The sequence below is a fragment of the Heterodontus francisci genome, chromosome 34 (genome assembly GCF_036365525.1).
Source record: "Heterodontus francisci isolate sHetFra1 chromosome 34, sHetFra1.hap1, whole genome shotgun sequence".
Lineage (NCBI taxonomy): Eukaryota > Metazoa > Chordata > Chondrichthyes > Heterodontiformes > Heterodontidae > Heterodontus > Heterodontus francisci.
In genome coordinates, this window is record NC_090404.1 from 38468125 (window position 1) to 38485967 (window position 17843).

At 42.8% G+C, this 17843-nt stretch overlaps 2 non-coding genes across 2 annotated transcripts; one reads left to right on the plus strand and one right to left on the minus strand.

The window, feature by feature from the left end:
• Positions 1–1357: 1357 nt before the first annotated feature.
• On the plus strand, positions 1358–1452 carry trnai-uau (transfer RNA isoleucine (anticodon UAU)). Its single transcript has 2 exons — positions 1358–1395; positions 1417–1452. It is a non-coding gene; the product is annotated as a tRNA-Ile (tRNA).
• Positions 1453–15059: 13607 nt separating this feature from the next.
• trnas-uga (transfer RNA serine (anticodon UGA)) lies at positions 15060–15142 on the minus strand. Its single transcript has one exon. It is a non-coding gene; the product is annotated as a tRNA-Ser (tRNA).
• Between the last annotated feature and the right edge of the window lie 2701 nt (positions 15143–17843).

Here is a 17843-nt window from a genome sequence, read left to right on the forward strand (position 1 = left end):
AGGAGGCCAAAGAAGTAGATCGTTAATACTCCACACGTTAAGTCACAAAGCCTTAAGGCTTGTCTTTTTTACGTTGCTTGTCTCCTTCCCACTATTTTTCACTGTGGCCCTGTTTGATTCAGGCCCTTGATTTCTCTGCCTGTTACTTTTCTTATTCCCCTTAATGTCTTTTGTTCTTGTCCTTGATCCGCCTTCCTCTGACTCCTTGCAAAGTTTCCAATCCCCCTGCCATTTTAGTTCAATCCCCCCCAACCACTCGAGCAAACACTCACCCTGGGACGTACCTTTGTGTTAGGTAAGACATCATCTCGTGGAGCATTTCCCCCTCTTTCCCATTGCCTCCAGTTTAGCTCGGGCTCCTTGATCCCATACTCGGTCTAATGTTATTTTTATGTCAATTTCAGTCACTGTCACCTCTTGAATACAGCTCTATTTTCCATGTTTGGCCAAGGTTGTAATGAAGTCTGGAATTGAGTGCCCCTGGTGGAACCCAAACTGAGCATCGGTCAACGATGTGTTCCTGAGTAAATGTTTATTGATAGCACTGTCAACCATACCTTCCACCACTTTGCTGATGATTGAGAGTGGACTGATGGGGCAGTTAATGGGCGGATTGGACTCTTCCCGATTTTTGTAGACAGGACATAGCTGGGCAAATTTCGCATTGTCAGGAAGATGTGCGTTTTGAAATTGTACTGAAACAGTTTCTCTCAGGCCACAGCTGGTTCGAGAGCACAGATCTTCAGTATGACAGTTGGAATTGTGTCAGGGCCCATCGTGTTTTCTATATTCAGTGCTTTCACCCGTCTCTTGATAGCACGTGGATTTAATGGAATTCTCTTGAGGCTGGCATCAATGATGATAAGGACCAATCTTCTCTTCAACCCAGGACCGAATCCACTTCCACCACACTCTCGGAGTTGGACAAAGCTTTGGCCCCAGCACTGATCCTTGCGGCACTCCACGAGTTGCAGTCTGATATCTTGAAAATGCTCCATTTATCCCTACTCGTTGCTTTCTGTCTGTTAACCTCTAAGTTCTCCTTGCATGTTAATATATTACTTCAATTCCATGAGCCTTTATCTAGTGTATTAATCTTCGATGGTATCTTACCGAATGCCTTTTGGAAATCCAATTATACCACATTCCTGCCCTTTCAGTTACATCCTCAGAATTCTGGAATAAATCTGTCAATCAAGATTTCCATTCGGTAAAAACATGTTGAATTCGTTTGATCAGACAATGATTTTCCCAGTGCTTGTTAATACTTCCTTTCTGATAGATTCGGACATTTTCCAGATGACTGATGTTCGGCGAACTTGCCTGTAATTCGCCATACTAGAGAGAGAACAATGTGGCTCCAGTGGCGCAATCGGTAAGCGCGTGGTACTTATACAGCAGTGCAATTGATGAGCTATGCCGAGGTTGTGAGTTCGATCCTCACCTGGAGCACAGAATTTTAGACACGGGGAGCAATGAGAAACAGCTGTGCAGTGCAGGGAGCAGTGTTTCGTTCGTCTGAACTGGCCAGAAGAAGGGGAACAATAGAACTGTGAGGTGACATCAAAGGAACAGGAGCCACGTGTGGTGAGAGCACTGCAAAACTTCATAGTTATTTCCAGCAGAGAAGGAGACAACTCGGTCCATGCCATCTCTGCACAGAGCAACGCAGTCAGGCTCGATGCCCGTAGCCCTGCAAGTCTGCTTTTCTCAGAATTCCTCCTGAAGGCATTGATCATTTCTGCTTCCACCACTCTTGTGGGCAGCGAGTTCCAGGTCATTATCACTTGAAATATAAAAACAGAGCTTCCTCTTACTCCCCCACATCCTTTCTTTCCACAGAACTGGCAATTTGTGGTCGCTACTCCTTGTGCAGTCTGTTAATGGGAACAATGTTTCCTTGTCTAACTTATCCAAGCCTGTCATAATCTGGTAGACTTCTATTAAATCTCCCCTCAATCTCTTTTGTTCAAAGGAGAACAACCCCAGCTCTGCCAACCTAAAATAAAAGCAAAATACTGTGGATGCGAACCTAACCTTGTAACTAAAATGCTCCATCCCTGGAACCCTTCTGCTAAATCTCCTCTGAACCCTCTCAAGGACCCTCATATCAAAGAACATAGTACATAGAACAGTACAGCACAGTACAGGCCCTTCGGTCCACGATGTTGTGCCGACCCTTTTACCTACTCTAAGATCAAACTACCTACATACCCTTCATTCTACTATCATCCATGTACCTATCCAAGAGTTGCTTAAATGTCCCTAATGTATCTGCTTCTACTACCACCGCTGGCAGTGCATTCCACGCACCCACCACTCTCCGTGTAAAGAACCTACCTCTGACATCTCCTCTAAACCTCCTCCTGTCACCTTAGAATTATGCTCCCTGGTGATAGCCCTTTCTGCCCTGGGAAAAAGTATCTGGCTATCCACTCTATCTATGCCTCTCATCATCTTATACACCTCTATCAAGGCACCTCTCATCCTTCTTCGCTCCAATGAGAAAAGCCCGAGTTCCCACAACCTTTCTGCATAAGACATGCCCTCCAGTCCAGGCAGCATCCTGGTAAATCTCCTCTGCAAACTCTCTAAAGCTTCCACATCCTTCTTATAATGAGGCGACCAGAACTGAACACAATATTCCAAGTGTGGTCTAACCAGGGCTTTATAGAGTTGCAGCACAACCTCGCTGCTCTTAAACTCAATCCCCCTGTTACTGAAAGCCAACACATCATTTGCCTTCTTAACAAACCTATCAACTTGGGTGGCACCTTTGAGGGATCTATGGACATGGACCCCAAGATCCCTCTGTTCCTCCACACTGCCAAGAATCCTGTCTTTAAGCCTGTATTCTGCATTCAAATTCGACCTTCCAAAATGAATCACTTCACACTTTTCCAGGTTGAACTCCATCTGCCACTTCTCAGCCCAGCTCTGCATCCTGTCAATGTCCCGTTGCAACCTACAACAGCCCTCCACACTATCCACAACTCCAGCAACCTTTGTGTCATCGGCAAAATTACTAACCCAACCTTCCACTTCCTCATCCAAGTCATTTATAAAAATCACAAAGAGCAGAAGTCTCAGAACAGATCCCTGTGGAACACCACTGGTCACCGAGCTCCAGGCTGAATACTTTCCACCTACTACCACACTCTGTCTTCTGTGGGCCAGCCAATTCTGTATCCAGACAGCCAAATTTCCCTGTATCCCATGCCTCCTTACTTTCTGAATGAGCCTACCATGGGGACCCTTATCAAACGCCGTGCTAAAATCCATATACACCACATCCACTGCTCTTCCTTCATCAGTGTGTTTTGTCACATTCTCAAAGAATTCAATAAGGCTTGTGAGGCATGATCTGCCCCTCACAAAGCCATGCTGACTGTCTCTAATCAAACTATGCTTTTCCAAATAATCATAAATCCTGTCTCTCAGAATCCTCTCCAATAATTTGCCCACCACCAAGGTAAGACTGACTGGTCTGTAATTCCCAGGGTTATCCCTATTCCCTTTCTTGAACAAGGGAATAACATTTGCCACCCTCCAATCATCTGGTACCACTCCAGTGGACAGTGAGGACGCAAAGATCATCAAAGTTCTCCCTGTGTCTGCGTGGGTTTCCTCCGGGTGCTCCGGTTTCCTCCCACATGCCAAAGATTTGCAGGTTGATAGGTTAATTGGCCATTATAAATTGCCCCTAGTATAGGTAGGTGATAGGGAAATATAGGGACAGGTGGGGATGTGGTAGGAATATGGGATTAGTGTAAGCTTAGTATAAATGAGTGGTTGATGGTCGGCACAGACTCGATGGGCCGAAGGGCCTGTTTCAGTGCTGTATCTCTGAACTAAACTGAATCATCGCCAATGGCACAGCAAATTCTTTCCTCGCTTCCCGTAATAACCTTGGGTATATCCCTTATGGCCCCGGGGACTTATCTATCATCATGTCTTTCAAAATTTCCAGCACATCCTCCTTCTTAACATCAACCTGTTCGAGCACATCAGCCTGTTCCACGCTGTCCTCACAAACGACAAGGTCCCTCTCACAAGTGAATACTGAAGCAACGGATTCATTAAGGACCTCCCCTACCTATATCATTCCTGAAATGTGGTGACAAGAGCAGGACAGAGTTGTGGCTAACCAGAGCTTTATAAAGGTTCACCATAATTGTACTGAGTACTTCTTTTTATTAAGCCTAAGATTCCTTATGCTTTACTAACTATTCTCTCAGTATATCTTGCCACCTTCACAGATCTATGCACCAGCACTCCCAGGTCACTCTGTTCCAGCACGCTCTTTTGAACTATGCTATTACGTCTACATTGCCTCTTCTTAATTCTTCTGTCAAAATGCATCACTTCACACTTGTGAGGATAAAATTCTATCTGCCACCATTCTGCCCATTCTACTGTCCTATCTATGGCCTGTTATAGGCTGTTCATATTATGCTCACTGGTTGCTGCAGCTCCAAGTTTGGTGTCATCATCAAATTTTGAAATCGTGCTATCTATTCCTGGATTCACGTAATTTACATGAAGAACAAAAATCAGCACTGACCCTTGGGGAACATCACTATCTAACATCCTGCAGTCTGAAAAACAACCATTTTCTTTGACTTGTTGTTTTCAGTCCTTAAGCCAATATTTTATCCAACCGGACACTGACCGTCCTATTCCACGAGTCACAATTTTATTAACAAGCCTTTAATGTGGTACCTTATCAAATATTTTATTAAAATCCATATAAACAACATTCAGCACACTCCCTTCATCAAAATTCTCCTTTACTTCATAAAAAAATTCAATTAAATTAGTCATGCATGATCTGTCTTTTACAAATCCATGCTGGTTATTTTAATTACCTCGAACCTCTCTACGTGTAAATTGATATTTTCCATGACTATTGTTACGAAAATCTTACCCACTACTGATGTTAAACCAACTGGCCTGTAATTGCTAGGACTGACCTTACACATTTCTTGGCACCTTCTCTGGCACCTTCTATCCTGACTCAAATTTCCAGAACTTGTGGAAAGACCTTGAACCATCTTGGACTGAGTCTGAGGAGAGGTTTCTCCAACAGAGGCTGATTTTGACCTTGAGCTACATTTGAAATTTCCACTTCATCAGACATGTCTCTCGAACTGTGCCTTGGATCTGAACTCAAACATTTTCTTGCACAAGTTTCTGGCATGATTTGTGTTTGAGTAACTATTGGTGCTCAACTCATAACAAAACTATCTGAGTTGTCAGACACATTTGATTCTTTCCAAATTCCTTCCTTTTTTTGCGAACCTCTGAAGGTAAAAAATGAACGATATGTCCAAACCTAACCTTTCCACTACAAAACATCTTTACTAACTATGTACGAGGACCACATCTTCCACCACTCTTCCTGGTCGCCACTTCAACCACTAGTGATGATGAATCTTCACTCTCACCTTCTGGTTCAACTTCAGAATTCTTTCTCCCACTCTACCCCTATCATGGCTCTCTTTCTGTCTTGATTGTTTTTCTTCTACTGACAGTGCTAAATGTGGCTTCAGCAATGAAAACCTCATTCTGGCCTGTCTTATGAGAAACAGGTCCCTCATAATTTTATACACCTCCATTACATCTCCCCTTAACTTCCTCTGTTCCAAGGAATACAAACCCAGCCTTATCCAATCATTCCTCAGCTCATCTGCATGTAAATGACGTTCAGGATGAGTTTCCGAGTTTTTCTCCCTGAATCTAATGAATCCGATCATTGTCATTGGAATCCTTTTCGACGTGGATCCAATGCTATTTGTCCCCCAGGAAGTGACCATTCTCATTCTGTGACAGAGAAGTTTTTTGTTTTGTACAAAAGCTGCACTGGAACTTCCCACTTTCAAAGTATTATCATTTACTGTACATTAGGCTGCATCTACAAACTTGTCTCTCACATGTCCAGTGATTCGGAGGACACTTGTAAATCAGGAATTGTGACATTCACAACAGCGTGCTGGAGAAAGACACAGTTTGAGTGCGGATGACAGTGGTGGAGGAATGGAGAGCTGGGATTCGCCCGAGAAAGCAGAAACAAAGTTTAAAACAATCACAGTGAACATGGAGCTCCAACCCATGACCATGAAATTAAGAATCTCATGCTCTATTGACTGAGGTAACTGGACAACCCACGGTAGCGTTGTCATATCTCTCATTAAAGTGAGATAACTGTTGGTTTCCTCCTGGTGCCTCAGCTTTTTTTGTGTTCCAAGATGTAAAAGGAAATTGATCAACAAAAGCCCAAGGATGCAATACATTCCACTCAATCATCAATAACATCATTCCCATCTTCCACTTTTTAGCTGCACCGCCTTCCAAAGATTGCAATTCATTTTACTGAGGAATTGTTCTGGGATTTATTGTTTACCTACGTTGTGTCCTCATTTTGATATGAGATTCTCTTCAATATCCACCACAAATTGAATTGCAAACCTAACAGACAAACACGAAAAACACAAAGCCCATGGTGCTCACTTTCAGATACAGAACAGTCAGCTTTTAAATAACATGAACACATTTTACATGGGAACGATTTCGAAACTTGTTACTATTGCTTGTGACTCATTCATTGTGCTCAGAGTATGAGGATGTTTGGCCCGGGCTGAAGTGTCCCGTGTCCCACGCATGTGCAGTAACCCTCTGATTGATTTGTTGTTTTCTGTTGACAGTGGGTGATTGGAGAGTGTGGGTTTAGAATATTGCTGCTTGTCCCGGTCTCACTGACTGTGGCGTTGGGAATGGGTGAATAATTGATGTAACTGTTTTCATGTGCGACATAAAGCTTTGACCTGCTGTTATTAACCGAGGTCGCACGGAATGATCCTTTAATAATCGCTCACAAATCTGAACAGAAATCAGCTGTAATGTTCAACGTTGAGGGTGACTTTCTGCTCTGACAGGGGTAGAAAGGAAATTGAGTGAAAGACGCTGTGAACAGCTTGAGTGTACAGAACTGTACAGAGGAAAAGCAAATGTAACAATCTGTGACATATTGCAATTTGATAACATGAATTGACGAATGTCTATCACTCAAGATTTCCTGGTATTTCATGGAATACGTTTTGATAAGGTTTCAACATGGTTTTGAACTGGGGACTGTTCCCAAATACAAGAAAGATGAGAACTCTAACTTTATGGAAACACTGCACTGCAATCAACCTGGGGAGCAAAATCAGAAACTTAAACTGTTATTTTAAATTAGCACGAGGTGATTTTTTTCGAAGTCATCTTTAAATGATCTATAAATGATTCGAAGCTCATGACATTCTGGCTATTTCAGCAGCCGTGTTGAAAACATCAAATGTTTTTGCTTTTGACGTCTTCAATCTTCTGGAAAATATAATTCAGGAATGTGAGATTCCAGATATGTGGATAGACTGGAGAAGCTGGGGTTGTTCATCTTCGAGCAGAGAAGGAGAGAGGAGAATTGATCGAATGCTTAAATGAAGGGTTTAGATCCAAGAATTAAAGAGGAACTGTTTCTATTGGCTGAAGGATTGAAGATCCAGAGAGTACAGATTGAAAAATTTTGGCAGAAGAAGAGGTGACATCGAGATCTGCTGAAAGATCCCTAACCTGAAACATTAACTCTGTTTCTCACTCCACAGGTGCTGGCGAACCTGCTGAGTATTTCCATTACTTTCTGCTTTTATTTCAGATTTTCAGCAACCACAGTCTTGTTACTTTTCTACTAAACTTCAACCCAAGTTGGGCGAGTTTATTTTTAACTTTGCTGTTGCTTTTATGACCGAACTCCATTTACCAGGCATAATGCTTTCTTGCATGCAGTTGTAGCCGAGTGGTTAAGATGATAAACTTAACAATCTGTTGTGAATTCTGTGTGGGTGCTCGTGTCCTGCTGCCTACCTTTCTGATTATTTCAAAGTTTAACCAGGTCCCTGCAGAACCAATCATCAATTACAGATAATAAAATCCTGCACCTTTCAATCCCTCCAAGATTTTCTCATTTGCATTTCAAAATTTACGTTTAGAAATGGAACAAAAATTTGCCAAATTGGACACACTTTCTTTCCGGCTGTCTGTCTCTCTTTAGGCCTCCCTCACTCTCGGTGCACAAATCTGTGTGTGTCGTTCTATGTGTGTCAATGTGGTTCAAATCCCCGAGGAGGTGACTGGATTTTTACCTTCATAAACTTGATTTATTTTAGTTGTATAGAGTTATTTTAACATGTTACAGAGGAAAATGGCAGGGTAAAAATAATACAATACGAGATTGTCTCTGCATTTTCTCGAGCAGAGAATGTTCAGCGATTCAATGTTCGTGTGTTGCAAAGCAGAGGATGATTGAAATTTTCACTGAGCAACATTTAAACAGATAGAGAACGAGAAATCATAGTCGAGTGGTTAAGGTAATAAACACATCGAGATAATGAATTAATAAACAAATGAAGAAGAATTTCAAATAGGAGATTTGGAATTGTTTCCACTGCTGCCAGGTCTCACGGTGAACAGGAAAATAAACGTTCACTCACAACTTTTACCAGACGGAGAGGTTAAAACAAACAGGAAAACCTCGAGAATAGAGAAGGCTGGAAGGTGACCTGATAGAATTTGGGAAGCTTTGTCCCTGTTTCATCAGGGATTAGAGGCGAATTTATTCACTCTGCTTCAGGTTTACACTTACTGAACCGGAACCAAACAAACAATAAGATTTTTACAGACCTGTAAATAAAGTTTCCATATTGAGATGTAATTCTTAAGATCATATTTTGGCATCTGCTGAATCAGTATTTTTGTCGAACGTTCTGTCTCTCTCTGTCATGAGATTACAGAAGAAACCACACTTCAAAAGTACTTTATTGACTGTAAAGTGCTTTGTGAGATCCTGATGACGTGAAAGGCGCTGTTTAAATGCACAGCTTTGTGTCTTTTCTTGCTTTCTGTCTGGCAATCTCAATGAAGTAAAATATGGAATTGTGAATCTGTTCCTTTCAGCATCTACTCCAGACTCTATTGATCTCTCTGTCGTTCTCTTTCTCCTTTTCTCTCTTTGTTCCTCTCTCCTCAGTGACTGTCTGGAATAAAATTCCTTCCTCTGGGGCTGCTGGATGAACCCAGGTCTGGTAACAGTGCGATACTTGTCCTGATGCTTCGGTATGGAATGTACAAGTGTACAAGTGTGGGTTGTAGTTTTTTTTTCTTATTAGTTCAGTGGTTCAGTTGCTATATGGGGAGGTTGCACATTTTCAAGACATCAAAATGTTTCATGATGCAGCTTTATCTGAAAATACAACAGGGAATATTAGCAGAGTTAAATAATGCAAGAGGGGATGTTCTCTTTAAGAATTGTCTTGAGCAGAGATCATTGCATCATGAAGTGCCCTCACACTACACAGTGATAGATAAGTGCAGTTTTAACTTAGTTTAATACCTATTTCCTTTCGTGTTGCTCAAAGACACTGCTTTATAGCTACATCAAATTCAATCCAATGTTTATCAATGTGGAAATTAAGATTCAATATTTATGTATAATTCTGAAGATTCTGAAGTCCATAAAGTATAGATGGAGCAAAATTCTTACAGTGCATTCAGGAGAATTTTTAGCCAATGCTGAGCAAACCCAGCAAGAGAAGGGGCAGTTCTGGACGTAGTGTTTAGGAAAAAACCTGTGCAGGTGGAAGGGGTGTCAGTGGGAGAGCATTTTAGTGGCAGTGATCATAATTCAGCTTTATTTAGCGTAGTTAGAAAAGGATGCAGATAGACCAAGAGCTAAAATTTTAAATGTGAGAAGGTCACTTTTACTCATCGGAGATTTGATTTGTTAAAAGAGGACTGGAAACAGCTATTTAAAGAAAATGTAGTTGAGAATACTGAGATTCAGGCTACTAGGCTAGATGGGATTGAGGTTCACAAGGAGGAGGTGTTATCAATTTTGGCAAGTGTGAAAATAGATAAATCCCCTGGGCCAGATGGGATTTATCCTAGGATTCTCTGGGAAGCTAGGGAGGAGATTGCAGAGCCTTTGTCCTTGATCTTTATGTCGTCATTGTCGACAGGAATAGTGCCGGAAGACTGGAGGATGGCGAATGTTGTCCCCTTGTTCAAGAAGGGGAGTAGAGACAGCCCTGGTAATTATAGACCTGTGAGCCTTACTTCGGTTGTGGGTAAAATGTTGGAAAAGGTTATAAGAGACAGGATTTATAATCATCTTGAAAAGAATAAGTTCATTAGAGATAGTCAGCACGGTTTTGTGACGGGTAGATCGTGCCTCACAAACCTTATTGAGTTTTTCGAGAAGGTGACCAAACAGGTGGATGAGGGTAAAACAGTGGATGTGGTGTATATGGATTTCAGTAAGGCGTTTGATAAGGTTCCCCACGGTAGGCTATTGCAGAAAATACGGAAGTATGGGGTTGAAGGTGATTTAGAGCTTTGGATCAGAAATTGGCTAGCTGAAAGAAGACAGAGGGTGGTGGTTGATGGCAAATGTTCATCCTGGAGTTTAGTTACTAGTGGTGTACCGCAAGGATCTGTTTTGGGGCCACTGCTGTTTGTCATTTTTATAAATGACCTGGAAGAGGGTGGTGAAGGGTGGGTTAGTAAATTTGTGGATGACACTAAGGTCGGTGGAGTTGTGGATAGTGCCAAAGGATGTTGTAGGGTACAGAGGGACATAGATAGGCTGCAGAGCTGGGCTGAGAGATGGCAAATGGAGTTTAATGCGGAAAAGTGTGAGGTGATTCACTTTGGAAGGAGTAACAGGAATGCAGAGTACTGGGCTAATGGGAAGATTCTTGGTAGTGTAGATGAACAGAGAGATCTTGGTGTCCAGGTGCATAAATCCCTGAAGGTTGCTACCCAGGTTAATAGGGCTGTTAAGAAGGCATATGGTGTGTTAGCTTTTATTAGTAGGGGGATCGAGTTTCGGAGCCACGAGGTCATGCTGCAGCTGTACAAAACTCTGGTGAGACCGCACCTGGAGTATTGTGTGCAGTTCTGGTCACCGCATTATCGGAAGGATGTGGAAGCTATGGAAAGGGTGCAGAGGAGATTTACTAGGATGTTGCCTGGTATGGAGGGAAGGTCTTACGAGGAAAGGCTGAGGGACTTGAGGTTGTTTTCGTTGGAGAGAATGAGGAGGAGAGGTGACTTAATAGCGACATATAAGATAATCAGAGGGTTAGATAGGGTGGATAGTGAGCGTCTTTTTCCTCGGATGGTGATGGCAAACACGAGGGGACATAGCTTCAAGTTGAGGGGTGATAGATATAGGACAGATGTGAGAGGCAGTTTCTTTACTCAAAGGGTAGTAAGGGCGTGGAACGCCCTGCATGCAGCAGCAGTAGATTCACCAACTTTAAGGGCATTTATGTGGTCATTGGATAGACATATGGATGAAAATGGAATCGTGTAGGTCAGATGGTTTCACAGGTCGGCGCAACATCGAGGGCCGAAGGGCCTGTACTGCACTGTAATGTTCTAATTCTAATTCTAATTCTAATTTGCCGGTAAATCATTGTCAGAGCAGTGGGAGGCATTCAAGGAGGAGCTAAGAGAGTTCAGAGCAAATATTTTCCTACTAAAAAAAAGGTGGGACTCCCAAAGTTAGGCTCCTTCAGAGGTCAGAATCCCACCTGACCGGGAATGTAATCAGGTCTGCAGTGGAAAAACCACCGAATTCTCATCACTGGAGCACCAGGGAATCTGCCAGACCTCACTGCAAGCTAGCTGCTCCACGCTGCTTTTGCTATTTCTTCACTTCAGCCCACTTCCACCACAGATTGGTTTCTCATTAAAACAATCCAATGTTTAGCTAGAACACAAAAGACTTGTCCCGGCAATAACAGCACAGAATGTGTTAACAAGAGCATAAAGCTGAAGATGTACATGTTTCAATTTCCAAGATGCACCAACCTAATCAATGCAGCTCCTGTGAATTGTGCAAAGCAACACACTGCCGTCATACATCAATAGAAACAACTGACACACATCAAATTCTGCCAGTTTCATGTGGGATCACCTTCTTCTTCTTTCACTGCTTTTCCTCCTGATCCTTCTCCTCCTCCAGCTCCCAGGTGAATTAGTTACTTCATGTCAACATACCAGATTCAGGAAACCCAGCTTTACCTGGAAAGCAGGGAGTGGGAATGAAATTTGGAGGACATTGACAAGCGATGGAATTTACAGATAACAGGATAAACACGTACTGTGATATCATCTTCCTGCTTCTTCCAGATACTGAATACTGGAATGTGCAAGCGTTGTTCCCATTAGCAATTATCCCCAGTCACACTCTCCTTCCAATCTTTTTCCTGTTGCTTAGATTTCAAACTGTGCATAATTTCTCACTGGCTTTCAATGTGAAGAAAGTGGAGCTGCGAGAAGCTAATGTTGTTCAGCAGATGTAACTCAGGAAGATGCCTAACAGGCCGATGATAACAGTGAATGTTTTGATGAGCTGAGCTGCAGTGAAGGGTTGGCACCATTTAAAATGTCATTCAGCAGGTCTGCTTCCAAAGCTGGTGATAGAAATGACAAGAAAACTTCTCACTGACTTTCCTTAGTATCAGAATGTCAAAAGTCAAGGACACAAGTTAAGAAAGTGTATTTTGCTGCAATGTGTTGTAAGATGGTAGAATAACTTTGAAGGCAGCAGCAGTGGTGTTTGGAAACATACAATTACAGAAAGGTACAGCACAGAAGGAGGTCATTCAGTCCAGTGTGATTCTCTGACAGAGCAGTTGTGATTGGTTGATCAGGAATGATATTTGTGCAGTTTGAACAGCAAGCAGAAAAAGCTGCCCCATTGCCTGCCACCCATATTTTCTTTGCCCCATCCTCCCTTTCCTCAATACATCACTCTGTGTTGTAATTTGTCACATCCCTTCACATGTTCCCTTTAACTTTCCGAGCTCTGTCATCGACCTGTCACATCCCTGAATTCTTCAGTTCTGGTGCATAATCACTGATCTGAACCTTTAATTGTGTTTCCCTCTCTCCACAAGTAAGACCAGAGGTGCTGACCATTTATGCTTTTAAAATACAATTTGAATGGAAATCATGTTTGTGAGTTGTCAGGGCAGCAAGAACTGACAATTTCTTGACCAGGAATCGAACCCAGGTCGTTGCATTAACTGTATTGAACTCCAACCATTCGACCACCAGTGAAGCTCACCAATTGCCTTTCCCTTTTCTTCACTTCCAGCAGGCTGATTTTTGTAAAAGCAAAATACTGCAGATGCTGGAAATCTGAAATAAAAACAAGAAATGCTGGAACCACTCAGCAGGTCTGGCAGCATCAGTGGAAAGAGAAGCATAGTTAACGTTTCAGGTCAGTGACCCTTCTTCAGAACGAGCAAATATTAGAAATGTCAAAGGTTATAAGCAAGTGAGGCGGGGGTGGGGCAAGAGATAACAAAGGAGAAGGTGTAGATTGGACAAGGCCACAAAGCTGACCAAAAGGTCATGGAGTAAAGGCAAGCAATATGTTAATGGTGTGTTGAAAGACAAAGCATTAGCACAAATAGGATGTTAACGGACTGAAGGTTGAACAGCAGCAAGTACAAACATGAAAAAAAAAACTGTGGGTAAGCAAACTGAACAAACTAAGATGAAATGAAATAAACATTAAAAAAAAGTTGTAAAAAAGAAAAAAGAACTAAAAATAAAAGTAAAAGTGAAATGGGGGGCCACTCATGCTCTGAAATGATTGAACTCAATGTTCAGTCCGGCAGGCTGTGGTGTGCCAAATCGGTAAATGAGATGATGTTCACTGGAAGATTGCAGCAATCCCAGGACAGAGATGTGAACATGAGAGCAGGGGGGGGGTGGGGGGGAGTGTTGAAATGGCAAGCAACTGGAAGCTCAGGGTCCTGCTTGCGGACTGAGGGGAGGTGTACAGCAAACCAGTCACCCAGTCTGCGTTTGGTCTCCCCAGTGTAGAGGAGACCACATTGCGAGCAGCGAATACAGTATACTACATTGGAATATGTACAAGTAAGTCGCTGCTTCACCTGAAAGGAGTGTTTGGGGCCTGGGATAGTGAGGAGAGAGGAGGTAAATGGGCAGGTATTACACCTCCTGCGATTGCAGGGGAAGGTCCCATGGGACGGGGACGAGGTGGTGGGGGTAATGGAGGAGTGGAGCAGGGTGTCGCAGAGGGAACGATCCCTTCAGAATGCTGACAGGGGAAGGGAGGGGAAGATGCATTTGGTAGTGGCATCACGCTAGAGGTGGCGGAAATGGTGGAGGGTGATCCTTTGGATATGGAGGCTGATGGGGTGGTAAGTGAGGACAAGGAGAACCCTGTCACGGATCTGGGAGGGAGGGGAAGGGGTGAGGGTAGAGGTGCGGGAAATGGGCCAGACATGGTTGAAGGCCCTGACAACAACAGTGGGGGTGGGGGGGGGGCGGGGGTGGAATCCTCAGTTGAGGAAAAAGGAGGTCATATCAGAAGCACCGTCATGGAAGGTAGCATCATCAGAGCAGATGCGACGGAGATGCAGAAACTGGGAGAATGGAATGGAGTCCTTACAGGAGGTAGGGTGTGAGGAAGTGTAGTAGAGGTCGCTGTGGGAGTCGGTGGGCATATAATGGATATTAGTAGACAATCTATCCCCAGAGATGGAGACAGAGAAGTCGAGGAAGGGAAGGAAAGTGTCAGAGATAGACCATGTAAAGGTGAGAGAAGGGTGGAAATTGGAAGCAAAGTTAATAAAGTTTTCCAGTTCGGGGCGGGAGCAGGAAATGGCACCAATACAGTCATCAATGTACCGGAAAAAGAGTTGGGGGAGGGGGCCTGAGTTGGACCAGAACAAAGAATGCTCAACATATCCCACAAAAAGACATGCATAACTAGGACCCATGGGGGTACCCATAGCAACACCTTGACTTGAAGGAAGTGAGTGGAGTTGAAGGAGAAGTTGTTCAATGTGAGAACAGGCTGATTTTTGTGTTTATTTCTCACCTTTCGTTCAGCTTCCACAATATCTGTTTGATGTGAACACATTTGAACATTTCCAATAAGCAAATGGAGTCATTTTCGAGGAAAATTACACTAATTTCGCTGTGAGCAGGGTTCGAACCTGCGCAGGGAAACCCCCATTGGATTTCAAGTCCAACACCTTAACCACTCGGCCATCACAGCACAGTAGAAGTTCCCCTTTGTATTTAATTATCGCTACAATACTTTATGCAACTGACTTTGCACATATTCTGGGAATCATTGTCTTTGAGCCTTGAATTACATTACATCTCCCAGTTGATGTGAAAATTAACATGATGGAATCAGTGAATTTTACAACACAGAAGGAAGCCTCTCGACCCGCCGAGCCTGTGCCAGCTCTTTGGAAGATCAGTCAGTTTAATCCCACAATCCAGCTTTTCCCCATCACCCTGGAAATCAGTCCTCTTCTCTTCTCGCTATTCTCTGTTTTATATCCCTCAGATAATTATGTATCCAGGCTGTCACTGGTCCTTTAATTCCATCACTTTAATTTTTCTAACAAGTTGATTATGTGGTATTTCACCAAATGACTTTTGAAAATCCATCTCCACAACAGCAACCACATTACCACTGCCCTCATCAAAAGTCTCCGTTACTTCATCAAAGAACACAGTTCATGAGAAAAACACCAACTGCCATGAAATCAAAACCCAGTTCCTCAATTCACATTCCTTGTCTCAGAAAATTCCCCAAAGAAATATTATCAGCATTCCGACTCTGTCCTTCCAAAGGCCAGTCCTGCTTTTGTAGTGTGTGTCTGCCGAGCAGTCACTCAGACCGAAATGTATGGACTGAGTTCAAGGTCCAAATGAACATTGGTGTGAATGGAACATGTGCAACTGAGAATCAGCGGTGGTAACCCAGAAAGGCTTTAAGAAAAAAAGGCTTGAAATAAAAACATGAAAGTGAATGTTACAGTCGGCTAAGCTGCAGTAAAATGAAATGGAAGGAAGTCAGTATTAATAGTGGTCGGAATAATCTGAGAAGAGGTTTGAATGTTGGAACCTGAAGCACAGGCATGTGTAAGTGCGATGATGTAAAAGGAGACAATAGTTTTCATCCATCAAGAAGAAATACATTTTCATGGAGTAAAGATTGGTTCTTTGCTGCATTCCATTAGCAGGTGCAGCAGCTGGTTTAAGACATAAAACAAGCTCTGTCTTGATCGGTGTTGCTATGACCCCAACACAGAGTATTCACCATTATACAGTCACAGTCCCACTCAATCAGCTGCGATAGTCTGACATGGATTGTTAGACAAAGATCTTTTTAGTGAAGATGATCTTTCCACGAAAGCTAACAGACCTGCTGAATATTTCCAACATCTTCTGCTTTTATTTTCAACTTTACATCTAAGTAGCTTTTCTGACGAGAAAACACAAGTTATGACAGCATTGGGATTGGAAACCCAGTCGCTCATAAGACTGGAACATAAATCCACAGAACCACACTAATAGAGATTAAATTCTGGCACTGATGACTGGTAATTAAAAGTGAGTTTTCTTGCTGTGTGCTCTCTGAGTCCAGGGCTTTGTAATGAGAATGAAGGAAATATGAGAACTTTCTGAGCCGTGTTCCTGGGACGATGTGGCCGAGAGGTTCAGTCGACGGCCCATGAATCCATTACACCTGCACACATGGTTTTGAATTCCATCCTCATAGTTATTGTGTTGAAGAAGAATGTGTTCTTTTATTCCTTTTATCAGCACATCCAAGATTCCTGAATCTGAGTTCCATCCTTCCCCAGGCCGCAGTAGGGGAGTTATGTATTGCTGCCTTACTCTGTTTGCTCAAATCTACAAAACCATCATTTCAGCCCAAACACTTCCTGCAGGGAGATGTGGAGAGTATAAGATCGGAGTTATGTGAAGTATCAAAGTGGATAATTGTATCCTGGTGAAAGGAATATCTCTCCACAAATACTCCCTGACCTGCTGAATGTTTCTAGCATTGTCTGTTTTTAATTTTCTGCTTTCACGATAACGGTTTCCTTTTTTTTTTGTTTACTTGCCCCAAGTGTGCAGCTCCAGGCTCAACTTTTCTGTGTTCTTCACACACACAACTTTGCTCTTTATTTTCCTGCATGCACTGTAAAGTCAGCCGTTTACACACACATTGATCAGTGCCATGGCTTTCAAAACCCTTTTCTCATAGTTTCAGAGAGTCTAAGCGTTTCTTAGTGAATTCACAAGGACATGGGGATTATCGAGGCTGAGAGGGAATATAAGGGGTTAATATGTTATCCAGAGGATCTAAAGGCTATCAGTGTGTACAGTAACAGTAAAGGACTCTCAGAGTATATCAAAGAAATAACAGAGCATATTAGAGAAGATCATGAGTTAAAGGAGATTCAAAGCGTTTAAGGAAGGGTCAGGATCTATCAGATAGGATAAAGAACGCTCAGGATGTATTAAAGAGGATAACGCATGATCAGGTTGCATCAGATATACCCATCCTCAATGATGGGGGAGCCCAGCACATCAGTGCAAAGGACAAGGCTGAAGCATTTGCATCCATCTTCAGCCAAAACTGCTAAGTGGATGATCCATCTTGGCCTCCTCTTGATGTCGCCAGCATCACAGATGCCAGTCGTCAGCTGATATGATTCACTCCACGTGATATCAAGAATCGGCTGAAGGCATTAGATACTGCAAAGGCCCTGAAAACATTCTGAAAATAGAATTGAAGACCTGTGCTTCAGAACTTGCTGCTCCCCTTGCCAAGCTGTTCCAGTACAGCTACAATACTGGCATCTACATGGCAATGTGGAAATTTCTCAGGTATGTCCTGCACACAAAATGCAGGACAAATCCAACCCGGTCATTTACCACCTGATCAGTCT